We start from the raw sequence: 12,054 nt of genomic DNA, 5'->3' as shown, positions 1-12,054 counted from the left end.
AATGACCTCCACCTATCAGATACTCTGGAAGAAAACTACATTTGTTTACATTTTCCAATGCTTTTAAAAGTAAAACTAGTTTTCATTATTATCAATAAGGACAGGCTTTCTAATTGTTAAAATTTCGGTATTTTTGAAGACTTGTCTTTGGCTATTCTCACTGGAAAGTTCTATCATGAATAAAACTGTTACATAAATTCCCTGAATAATAGCTTAATTACTTATAAACTCTGGAAACAATTAGTTTATCATCCTTTGAAGTGAGTAAGACAGCTTGCCAGGCTGAGAGCAAAACGCTTGTCACTTGTTCATGTAATGAGCTTAGTTTCTTTTTGTTATTTTAGATTATTTGGAAAAGGAAACTCAGTGGAATACACTGTAATGTTCAAAAGATTAAAAGTTGAATCATTCACTTTATAAATGGCCTCTGCAATAACACTTAATAAAGTACAGAAAGGAATATTGACGGCTCTGAAGATTATAATTTATGTGCTTATGGAAATCATTGAAACAGATATTCCCGTTCAAAGATAAAGTTGTGCTTGAATGACACCAATATTGTAAAAGATTGACGAGGACTGTCCTCCTTCTCAGCCTTATAATATCATCCCTCACACAAACCACCAAATTACAGAAACAGCTTTTTCTCTTCCGTCTCGAAGACGACTCTCTGCTGTCCCTCCTCACTCCTGCCGGCCCCACACACACTTTGCGCTGCCTTTAGGCCTGGCTCTCCCCCTACCCACCCAGACCCGCACACCTTTTCTGTCTCAGCCCCAACCACCACCCCTCCCGCTTCCTCTGCGCCTCTTTTTGTTGTCAAGGTTCCCTGTCCTGTGTCCCCCCTGCCCCCCACCAAACATAGATCAAAGGAAGTTCTTAATATTGTGGTTATTGTGAGGTTGAAACACTATATGGCTGAATATTAGCCCCAAAATGAGGCAGAAAAATGTCTATCAGAAGATGCTGACTTCGTGTTGGCAGGCTCTCGGGGTCTGCCTGAGTTGTGGCAGAGCGCAGGTGGGGCGGGAGAAGCTCTCTGAGGCCACCTTCTTAGAGGCCAGCCCGGTGACTGTTCCTGCAGCCATTGCGTCAGAGAGAGCCAACACCTGAGGCCACCCGCTCCCTTCTGACCTTGGCGGTCCACAAGCGAGGTCACCGGTAATTCCATCACCTGACTGTACGATTGTTTGCTCGCTCAAGGGAGAGAAACTGAGGGCCAAGAAAGGCGGACAAATCCCAAGAGCCAGGTGGCTTCGCTTGGGATCTCTCCAGCTCGTGAGGACCCATACCAGATCCGGGACAGGAAACTTTTGCACCATTTTGCCGATTTCAAAATGATATTAACATGCTTCCTAAACTGTCCCCCTCCTGTAAATCATAATTACAAACTCACCCTTCCCTTTGTCGGCAGGAATCTCTTTAAGCAGTCCCAGCAAGTCAGCCTACTTTGGGGATGTATTTTGCATTTTTCATTGCCCCTCATCCCTCCCCAGACCTATATGTCAAGGAATAGGGAGTTGAGACATGACACATTAATGTTTTTATCAGGGGACGCTCTCTGCTCCCACAGAAAGGGAGGGAGATCCGCGGGAGAGCTCTGCGGGGAAGGAGAGGAAAGGAATCACTCCGCAGCTCCTGTGGAAATTCATATTCCGTGTATGTTCCTCTCTCACCTGAAATAAATCCTGCAGGGCCTACCCACACAAACCCAGCAGCAGTTATATATTTACATGTCATGCTTATAATATGGTAGAAAGCAAGACGGATCTTCGAGGAGGGGAGGAGATGAGGCTCACCTTTCAGACTCGCTCTCTTAAATAAAAAAGAATTGTCCAGCTGGGCGCCTAAGAATTTATCTTGAGTTTGTGGTCATTATCTCTATTATATAGCCCTGGCAATAAATAAATCGGGTGTTACTACCCAACAATAAAACTGTAGTGTATGGGACACCTTACTATTACTTTCTTAATAATCTGCCGTTTCTTTCACTTTAAATCTTCCCAGTCTTGTCTTCGCACTTGTCTGCAAGGATCTATCTTCTCCCCTTGAGGTACCAGAGCCCTCGGTTCATTTTTATATTTTGTGAACACAATAAGTTTTCCTGTCTAGACTTTCTGTTTTTCCTCCTATTTCTAGGCTGCCTAATCTGCTTCAAGACAAAGGGTCGGCCCGGATCAAATGTCTTCCCCTACCCCCTCTATTTTAACCGCCCCGTGCGTCTCCCCGTTAATAAAGATCCCCCCCCCCCCCGCCTTGCGGCAGCCACCCAAGGGGTCTCTAGGAGGGAGGGAGCAGCGCAAACTGCGGTGACAGGGTCCGGAGGAGATGGTCTGTGCCCCCGCCCTGGACACGCCCTTGGGTGCGCACAGAGTCCCAGGGCCCAGTTGGAGAGCCTGGGCCAGTTCCACCCCGTAGAGCCCTCACCCTATTTCCTGCTGGTGTGTGTGCCCACTCGGGGATTTCGGGGGCGGGGGTCCCATCCCTCAGACTTCTCCCGGCTCGCCCTCCACCCAGGCACCGAGCTCTACAAACGGAGGCGAGCGCCCGCAGCCTAGACCCGCCTGAGAAGTCGGTCTTCGCTCAGCGGCTGGCCCCATGCGTCTGCGGAAGTTAAGACCCCACCGAAGGGGGGTCGGCCCGGGGAGCAGACCCCCCAGGTGGCGGAGTGAGAGGCGCTCCTTTCGGGTTCCCAGTCGCGCGAGCTGGTGGGAGCTGCGCGCACGCCCACCCGGCCTCCGCTCTCGCACCTGGGACCTGCCTCCTCCGCGCGCTAGTTAGGTACCCGGCTCCCAGCCCAGCCCCGACCCCAGCCGGGCGGGAGGCGCTCGCTGTTTGGGGCCAGAGCCTTCCAGAGCCCCAGGGGCCCTCAGTCCCGCTGGGAGAATGAGCGCAGCCTACGTCCGGCCGGCGCCTTCCCAAAGTACCGCCACACTTGCTTTCACGCCCGCTCGAAAAGTGACGCGTACAGGCAAAGCGGCCAGCAAATGACCGTCTTATCCGCGGAGTTGGGGAAATCAGGAGGGGCGCGGGGGGGGGGGGTAAGGGGAGGGGATGTGGGGGAGGTTTGGGGGAAAAAGGGGCAAAGGTGCCGGGGTAAGCCGGGCAAAGAAAACAAACAGACCTGCGTCGCTTCCCCTTTTGTCTTTACACTGCCTGTCTCAAGAAATCAACTTAACCAAGCAAGCCCCCACCAGGCTTGTTTTTGTTTGTGTGACTCAGATCACCGATAGAACCCCGGACCGAATCTCTGAGTGTGTGTGAGAGAGAGTGGAGCCATGGCCAGGCTACTGATGGCGAGGGGACGATGAACTTCTCACCTTTCTTTACTCACTAACAGCACGTTCTTTACAAAACCCACGCCGCCGAGTGTGTGTAGTTCGCTGTTAATTGCGTTTTGTTGGGATGATCTTTTACGACTCGAAAACAAGCGGCTGGGAAAATATTCACGTTTGGGACAGAAAACATTTTTTATTTATATCTCTGACATTTAAAAGAGCAGAATTAATTTGTCCTGTCTACATTAGCATTGAGAGAAAGTTTCAGAAATCCACCCGGGGGAAGGGCGGGGGAGAGAAAAAAAGAAAAAAAGAAAGCGAAGAAAAGAAAGGAAAAAAGAAAAGCTAGGCTTGGTTTTTCTTATTTCAGATCTGTAATCAATCATTGAAATAGGAGGCAGCAAAATTGTAAAAATTCGATAGATTAAAATGCAAATGAAAGGTAGAAAAAGAAACATCAACATGGCGATCAAAGATTTAATAACCGTAAATCAGGTTTTTTTTCTGTTGCAGCTGCAGTTTGTGTGTGTTTATGTTTTAATCATGTTCGTTCCATAAATAAATAATTTCTGAAACGAGACTAATTTTTCATTATTTTAACCGTGGGCTATAACACTAAATATTAAAAATAGAAAACGTACACGATGCCAGATCCCCAACCAAATAAGAGAAAGACTTGTGTTGATTGGTTAAAATCAAGGGGTTTCATTTGTGTGTTCTGAAAAAGAGTATTATGCTAAAAAATTCTATCTCAACTGACAAAGCCCAAAGTTTTATCTTCCCTTTAATATTTTATGTTAACGACAAGATACCATTTATATTAAATATATGCACCGCTGCATATCCATTTCACTTTGAGCACTTTCAAAGAACGAAAGTGCCAGAATATTTAAATAATACAAAACATATATTTTTTCAAAGTGATTTGACAGAATTCCTGGAAAATACTACGTTTTAGGAGAACCTTCTAGAGAAAAATTAAGTGATAGTTCGACACAACTGAAACTTCTCTTTGCTTTATCATTAAAGTTATTTTTCCAAATGGAAATATTTCAGCCTTTTGTTATTGTTATCATTCGATGTAAGGTTTTAGGTCAAGATGTCAAATTATAAGAACACACTCTATTTTATTAACTACTCATCTTCTCACATGGTGAAGGCTTTTCATTTAGATCTTTTTATTTAAAATGTTGATTTATATTGCTGTTTTTAAAATGATTTCTAGAACTTTTAAAACAAACACATGGGCTCAGTCTTTCCTTCCTTCTTTTATTTATTTATTTATTTATTTATTTATTTATTTTGGTAGTCATTAACATAGGGAGAATTCATCTCCAGAAGATTGGGAACGTTTCTTTTTGGGAATACCACCTTGCAATGATTAAAACAAGCTCTTTGTTTATACTTTGTCTTTGAAGGAGTTATTCATCCTAATTATTGAAGTAATGAACTAGAATTATCTCCATTTCTCCTCTTTCCACAAATTAAAATGATAACCAAACTGGGGGTGTTTGTTTCCTTTCTAAAACCTTTAAGTTAAATTTGAGCTAAGTTGATGTCCACTCCCTCCCAGCCACACAATCACATTTTCACTGTGACGGTCCAATAATGCATTTAGTTTAAAATTACACTTGGACCCTTCCTCCTTTGTGTTTTTTTCATTTACTTCAGTGCAACAAGATGACTTGATTTTCATGGGATTACATGAACTCCATTCAATGTTGCTGGGACATTTCTGCTCAACTAAATACTTCCCTTAATAGACAAATGAACTTCTTTTTATTTGCTGGAGTTTGTAGACGGTTTTAGGTACAGAATGTGCAACTGATTTAGTTATTGTTGTTGTGAGAATCGAACAGACACAAAAGTCATTTATCTAAACCAAAGAGATATGACTCTGTAAAAGGGAGAAGCAAGGGCAGAATCATGGGGAATTATCTCGGTTTATAGCTCTTATTAATTAAACCGGATGTGGTTTTATTCTGATCTTTTAGTACCGACCTTGTTAAATGCTCCCAGATACCTTTTACCCAAATTTTTTCATTCATTAGATAACTTGGGTCCCTTGTTTATGGGCGCTGCTTTTTCTACATTGTATCACTAAGCAGTTGCAGTGTAAAATCGCGGGAGGCTACAGACGATCGCACCCCTCCCAGGGGGGGGAAAAAAAAAAAAAAGAAAGAAAGAAAGTAAGAAAAAGAAAGGAAGAAGCGCCTTTCCCATTTAGTTTTAGCATCTTGTTTCGTTGAAATGCAAGACAGGTACTTGATTTAGCATTTAAGCAAAAGGTTACACAAACCGCGTTTTAAAAAGTGTTGGGATGTCCGACAGGGTCAGCCCCAGATCAGATCATTTTTTGAATGCAGACCTAAAGATAATGAGTACTTGTTGTATTAAAGGGGACAAACAGTACTTTGGCTTCCTCTGACCCCAGAATGCACGGCTCGGTTTCATTGATCATCCTCCTTTATGAGATAATGCAATTACAAACATCAATAAGGGGCTGCAAGGGGAATCATTATGCGGTGACAGTGATAAATGACGGTGCAGAAATAGCATGCTTTTTCCCCCCTAACAATCCAGGAGCCCAGGGGCTCCGGGGGCTGAACACAGTCGCCAAGGAAACAGATGACATCCCAAACGGCACCAAAGGAAAAAAAATGAACAGTCTTTCTTTGCCTTTCACTCTTTTCCGTCTTCCAAAGAGTTAGTTTTGGCTCCAGCAGCAGCTGCCACACGGGCATTTCGTTATTTCAGACATTAAAGACTGCAGCGGGCGGTGGGAGTCTCCTTCTCCTCCATCCCCACCTCCATTAGATAACACACAAAGCTCGCTGTTCACAGTTTAGGGCTACCTGAATATACACCTCCTGAAAATCAGATTGGGGTGGGGTATGGGTAAGGGTACATGGGTTCACACAGCCATTGCAATGTGTTTTCCCCGCTTTCACGACTGTCCAGGGGAAAGAGTCTCCAGCAGAAGCTGGCGCCTCGTGGGTCGGCCAGTAAGGACGAGGCGCGTGGCTCGCCTCCATCTCCCCGCGGTGCCAGACGCTGCTCAAAGCCAAAGGTTGTGGGGGGAGGGAAGGGAGTCGGTGGGGACCAGGAGACTGCGAGGGGTGTTTCTTTGGGGTGGGTTTCTTTGCTTTGCTGGGTTTCTTTGAAGTGGAACTATCAATGCGCGCAGGGATCTCCCCTAGATCGCGGAATCTGGTTGTTTAAAGCCACGGGGTACCCTCGGCAAGGGGCTTCAAGAGGGTCCTGCTGAGCTTTCCCCACCCACCCACGTCTAGGTTGCCGGGTGAAGCAGGAGAGCACGAAAAGGTGAAAGGTTACCCAGACTGCAGTTCGGAGACCTGGGGCTGCGGGGAGTCGTGGGGTGGGAGGTGAAAGCCTGGGGGCCTTCCGTGGAGAAGGGGAGCTGCCACTTTGGGAGAAGGGAGGGGGATGAAAGCGCAGAGGTGTGAAGGGAGTCCAAGATAAAGAGCAGAAAGGAGGGGAGGGGGAAAGCGAGCGGGCACAATCCCACCCTTCGAGAAGGTCGCCAACCCGAAGAAAGCAGACACAGGGTCCCTGACCCCTGTCGGGCACGCCCGGCCGCGGAGGGAGGGACCCCTGCGCAGCGCGCGTTGGCGCTCGAGGCCCCCGCCCGGAGGAGCCGGCTGGGCGGCTGCGTGAACAGGTGACTTTATTCACTGCTTCCCGAATCGTCGAGGTCCCGGGACTCGTTTTCCGCCTGGAGATTAAGATCATTGCTCGTGTAATGAACTTAATGCTTTAGGGTAGAGGTGAGTGTGTCTGCGAGTGGGCAGGGGTAGGAATTACCGACCCGATCGATGGGAGACTGGCTTAAAACTAAATCCCTTTTCTCCAGGGCTTCACCGCCTGGCTTTCCCCGCGCTGGGATGAGAGAGCCTGGCTGGCAGGGGGCAGCGCGCGGAGGGGCGACCCCAGGGTGTGGCCCGCGACAACCGAGACCCTAAATGTCCTTCATCTCCCTGCCAAGACCCCCGGGGTACCTGTTTTTAGGGCAAAAGCTCTTGAAAATTCAAATGTTGGCGAACTGATTGCTCAATATGATGTTTGTTTTTCCTTTCAGCTCCGCCTTGGGAGAGAATGTTACAGACGCGTTGGCGGGCAAACTGGGCCAAAAAGTGACACCTCTCCCCCAACCCCCGCTCCCCGCCATCAGCCGTCTCCCTTAAGGGGCGATCCCCCGCTCTCTTTCCCTCACTGCTCTTTTCCCTGGCTCTGGGATTCCCAACGCCCTATAGACTGCACCTGGCCACCCTGAGTGTTGCATACCGCCTAACAGTCAAAGAGGTGCGGGATGGCACGGAAGAGGGGGATGAAACGAGGGGAAATGCCCGGTCAGGCGGGCCACACCACTATCCAATTCCACGCCGCTCCACCCGGCGTCCAATTGCCCACCCGGGAGCTTGAATCAAGTCATGTTTTTACAGCGTTCACATGGGCCAAGGGCCTGCTGAAATCCTAAAAGGCAAGGGAAAGTTTGCAAAGGCTTTAAAGCGTTCCCAAGGAGCTCCTTCCTAAGGCGTCGGGGTGCTGCCCACGGCCCCCCTACTACGACCCCCGACCCTGGCACTCGCGACCTGCCCGGCGGGCGCTGCCCGGGTTCCAAGTGCCCTCCGAGCCCCTAAGCTCTCGGAGTCGCGCTGCCAGCGCCGCGGTGAGACTCGGAAATCGAATCCATCAAGAAACCCATAGCGCTTCACAAAGCACACCCGAGCTGTTCTAAGGGAGCCCCCCCCCCCCGAGTGCCCCAGGAGGTGTCTTTCCATAACCTTGTGCGCAAACCGGGGTCGCCTCGCCTCCAGAGACAAAGTCAGTAGTCCCCTTACACTTGACTTTCCTCTTGCGGTGGGGAGGAGATAGGAAGCTACTGCAGATGCCGAAGTCGCCCCCCAAGGTGCCTTGGGCTCTAAGCATAGACCTGTCCTCTCAGGCACAGGGTCCAGGCCAGGACGCTGTGCGCGGTAGGACATCGGGGCAGCGGCATCCTCGTCTGGACTCCTCGCAGCCGCCGCGGCAGCCCGCGGGAGCTGCTCTCCCGCACCGAGTTCGGCCCAGCCGCCGGCATCTCGCCTCCATCCCTGGCCGGCGGACTCGGGGAGGAGAGGCGCTGCACACAGCAACCGACCCCGAGCGCAAAATCTGTGTGCCGCGTGGGAGACGCGGGCGGGAGGGGGCGGGTAGGGCTTGCGTTTTTCCTTTTCAGAAGCTTTCGACTTGACTACGAAGTTTCCTGGTAGGCGCCTCTGCCCGGGGGTCGGAGCCTCCCACCGCCGCTCCTTCCCCTCCCTCCTCCCCGCCCCCCGCCGGCCGAGCCAGCCGGAGCCGCTGCCCGGGCCTGGCCGCGCTTGGTCCCCCAGGCCCGGACCCCGCACCCGAGCGCCGCGCCTTCCTCTCCGCGGCCCTCCTCGGGCTCCGTGGGGGTGCCAGTCCCCGGGGCGAAACTCGCCGGCCGGGCGCACAGTGAGAAGACCCACCCGCTGCCTCCCGAGGAACTCCTAATACCATCCATACAGCTTTAATGCGTTTATAATTCGATAAGTGATTTCAATTTGAAATTGTTAGTAACTAATTTTATGGGTAATTTTTCCACATCAAATATTTAAGCATCAGATTAAGGGAGCCAGTTCCGACACAGGATAATAAGGGGGTTCCCCCCACCCCCCGCGCCTCCGCCTCCCTCCGTTTCCTACCGAGTCGTTTTTCCAAATCCCCAAAAGATGGCAGTCGAAGCCGACATTCTTCTTTTCCTGCGGCTCTGCGGAGGGAGGGAGAGGGAGGAAGGAAGGGGGGGAGGGAGGAAGGGGGGGCGGAGAGAGAAGAAGAGAGAAAAGAAAAGGAGAGGGAGAAACTAGACGTTGCAAGGACTTTTCAAACTAATTCTTGCACACGTTTCTAATACAAGCAAAAGACAGTGGTGAATTTCCTGGAAATGTCCTGGCAGAAGAGAAAGCCAAAAAACCGTGCCTAGTGGCCTCGGAGTAGGGGATGTAAGAAACTCAGCACTTTCGAACCAAACCCCCAACTCAGAGCAGAGGCGAGAGAGAGGGGAGGCCGGGAGAGAGACAAACGGGCTTCTTTGTATTTTAACATTATATTCAAAGACGATACAACTAAGCAACTTATTTTCTGAAGGGCAGGACTCAGCAAATTACTTAATGGGGAGAGAAGAGATGGGCTGGGGAAAGGTGATGGTTGGGGGGCGGACTGCTGTGGGCGGAGGGGAGGCTGGGGCCAGCAGCGCATGAATTGCAGACCAGTTGCCAAAACTTTTTTTTTTTTTTTTTTTTTTTTTTTTTTTTTCCTGCTGCTGCTGCTGCGGCTGCCTTTGCTGCTGCCTTTGCTTTGAATGTGGGTAACTAGGAAACAGCAAGCCGTCTGAGAAGACGGAATTTCCAACGTGTAAAATGTTCTTAACGGAACCATTGAGCGAGTGCAATAAGGCGTGAGGGGGAACTAATCTTCCCATTTAAATGTTTGTGGCAATTTTATCTAAATGAATTTTAATGCTAAACGAGGGTAATTCCCCATTTGTAGCGCGTTTACTTCTCTTTCCTGTGCTTCTAAAGCAGTCGAACATCATGCAATGAACAATAACAATAAAAATACTGTCAAGGCATATCATTCATTTCTAGTGTGTTATAATTACAGCTGATTAAATATGATAGGGTCAAATATTTTTAATTTTTAAAAAAATATTTAAATCATGCTAAAAAAAAGTCTCATTCAACCAGCAGCCCTCCCTCCATAAAAATAAAAAGCAGGTACAATTGTGTGCCCTTGTTTAGAAGAGGGCGTTTGGGTTTTGCCTTTTAAGAAACATCAAAAACACCCTCAGCACCTCTATTATTTTATCTTTCAGATAAGTGTCCTCAATAACCTCCAAGCTGGCTCTGAAATTTACAAGAGGAAAAGCTAAAATCGCGTTAAGGGGGAGTGGGGGTGTCCAGGCAAGGAGAGAAAGGATCTGAGGAGAGCAAGGCCCTCACAAAACCGCCACACAGAGCAGGGAACACAGCGAAAAGAAAACAGTTTGTTTTATTTTTTTCCTAATTCATTGGACACTAATGATCTTGAATCTTCATAGTCTCCATATTTCCTGATTCTTCTTCATTTGTACCCTACTCCTCCTCCCGGTGCCTCTCCACCCCCCCTCCACCCCCGCCATGTCTCTCTCTCTCTCTCTCTCTCTGTCTCCTCCCCTTTCTTTCCCTCCCCCAACCGGCAAGAGCATCGTCAAGAATAAAGGCTGAAAATAACCTACTCACCCAGGCACGTACTGGGGAGGAGGGGCGAATGGATGGGTAGTTTATAAAGTTTATTATTAATTTTTAAAGTAAATAAATGGTTGCTAACTGCTAGTAACCAGCTACCAAAAGGGAATGATTTCGCTAACACGGACTATTTATGTTGCCAAAGAATTGCCACTGGGCCCAAATCTGAAATTTAAACAATCCCATATATGGGGTGGGGGGCGGGGTGGGGCGGAGGGCGCTGCGGCGTGGAGGCGGCTGAGGGTCGGGGCTTCACTCCGTCTGCGCATCCACGTGTTTAGAAACAAGGCCCAATAAACAAAAGGTGAGAACGCGCGCGCTGCGCTCCGGCAGGTGAGTCAGTCAATCACACGTCACCTAGTAAACCCAGCCCACAGCTGGTTTCTCTTTTCAAATAGAAAATAGAATTGTTCAGGGCGGGTTTATAGGGTGACATGGGCCTGAAAGTCAGACTGGAGTTTAAGGCGCTCTCCTCGTACCCATCCTTTGTTTACAAAGCGATCACTCCTAAAAGGATGATTTTTTTTTTTTAAACGAGAATTGGCCTTATTTAAAATATTTGTATATTTCCCTTAGCTTTGGGAAGCACTTTTTATAGCAGCAATTTTATTTAAATAAAATTATAAGCTATTTCAGCTTAAACATGTTATTTTGTACCATTTAGCTGGCTGCCATGCAGAAATTCTGTACAGCTGTTCTGGAAAATTGGTTAATAACCAGTTTTATCCAATGAGAACATAGAGTATATTTATAAAAATTAGATTTTGAAGACTGGTCTCTTCAATTCACATAGTTAATTTCCTAATAAACATCTCCTGCTCATCCTAGGTAACATTCTCAGTAAAAGACTTACCTCTGTATTTAGGTTTGCCATTATGCGCAAGAATAATTTCACTGATATTAGGTGAGTAATTCTGTTGGATGCAGTCTGACTCTACAGATAGTTTAGTGCCCTCGGGCCTTAAATTTGCTGATATTAGGAGTTCATTAAGTCAGCTTAAAGAAATCAGAGACTATTATCAAATAATTTACTTTGTGGTTAAATTTTTCAATAAAAATACGTCTGAGGGAGCTAAAATTAATTTTCCTGTTTACTGCATTAATCCTTAAAATTTGGGGGGTAGTAAACAAATTTTTCAAGCAGTGGAGTCAGCATGACAAAAATAATCTTGTTTTTATTTTAGATTCAGATTTCATTACTGCACTCAAACGTTACTACAACTGGGCTTGGCGTTATTATACAATCCAAACTGTTTCCGTCAGAAACGCTAAGACTCAGTGTGCAATGATTGTTATTAATAATTAGCTCCTTGGTTTCTTGATAGAAAAAGGCTATCAACAAGCATTTGTTTATCCACAACAAAAAGTATAATTAGCTTATCCCACTTAGTAAATCTTGTATGCATGCCAACTCATACCAAACTGCTACTTTTACAAAAAAAATTGCAATAATACAGTTCATTTTTCCA

At 47.5% G+C, this 12,054-nt stretch overlaps 1 protein-coding gene across 2 annotated transcripts in view; it reads right to left on the bottom strand.

Moving 5' to 3' along the window:
* Nucleotides 1–11,734: 11,734 nt before the first annotated feature.
* Nucleotides 11,735–12,054, bottom strand: part of MEIS1 (Meis homeobox 1) — a 133,803-nt gene continuing 133,483 nt past the window's right edge. For both annotated transcript variants that reach the window (XM_059187841.1, XM_059187842.1), the window contains exon 12: nucleotides 11,735–12,054. This exon is cut by the window's right edge and continues 1,230 nt beyond it. The gene's annotated coding sequence lies outside the window, so the exon portion shown is untranslated.

The sequence above is a fragment of the Mustela lutreola genome, chromosome 9 (genome assembly GCF_030435805.1).
Source record: "Mustela lutreola isolate mMusLut2 chromosome 9, mMusLut2.pri, whole genome shotgun sequence".
Taxonomy (NCBI): Eukaryota; Metazoa; Chordata; class Mammalia; order Carnivora; family Mustelidae; genus Mustela; species Mustela lutreola.
Note: the sequence above shows the minus strand (reverse complement) of the source record. Positions and strands in the feature narration are given on the sequence as shown.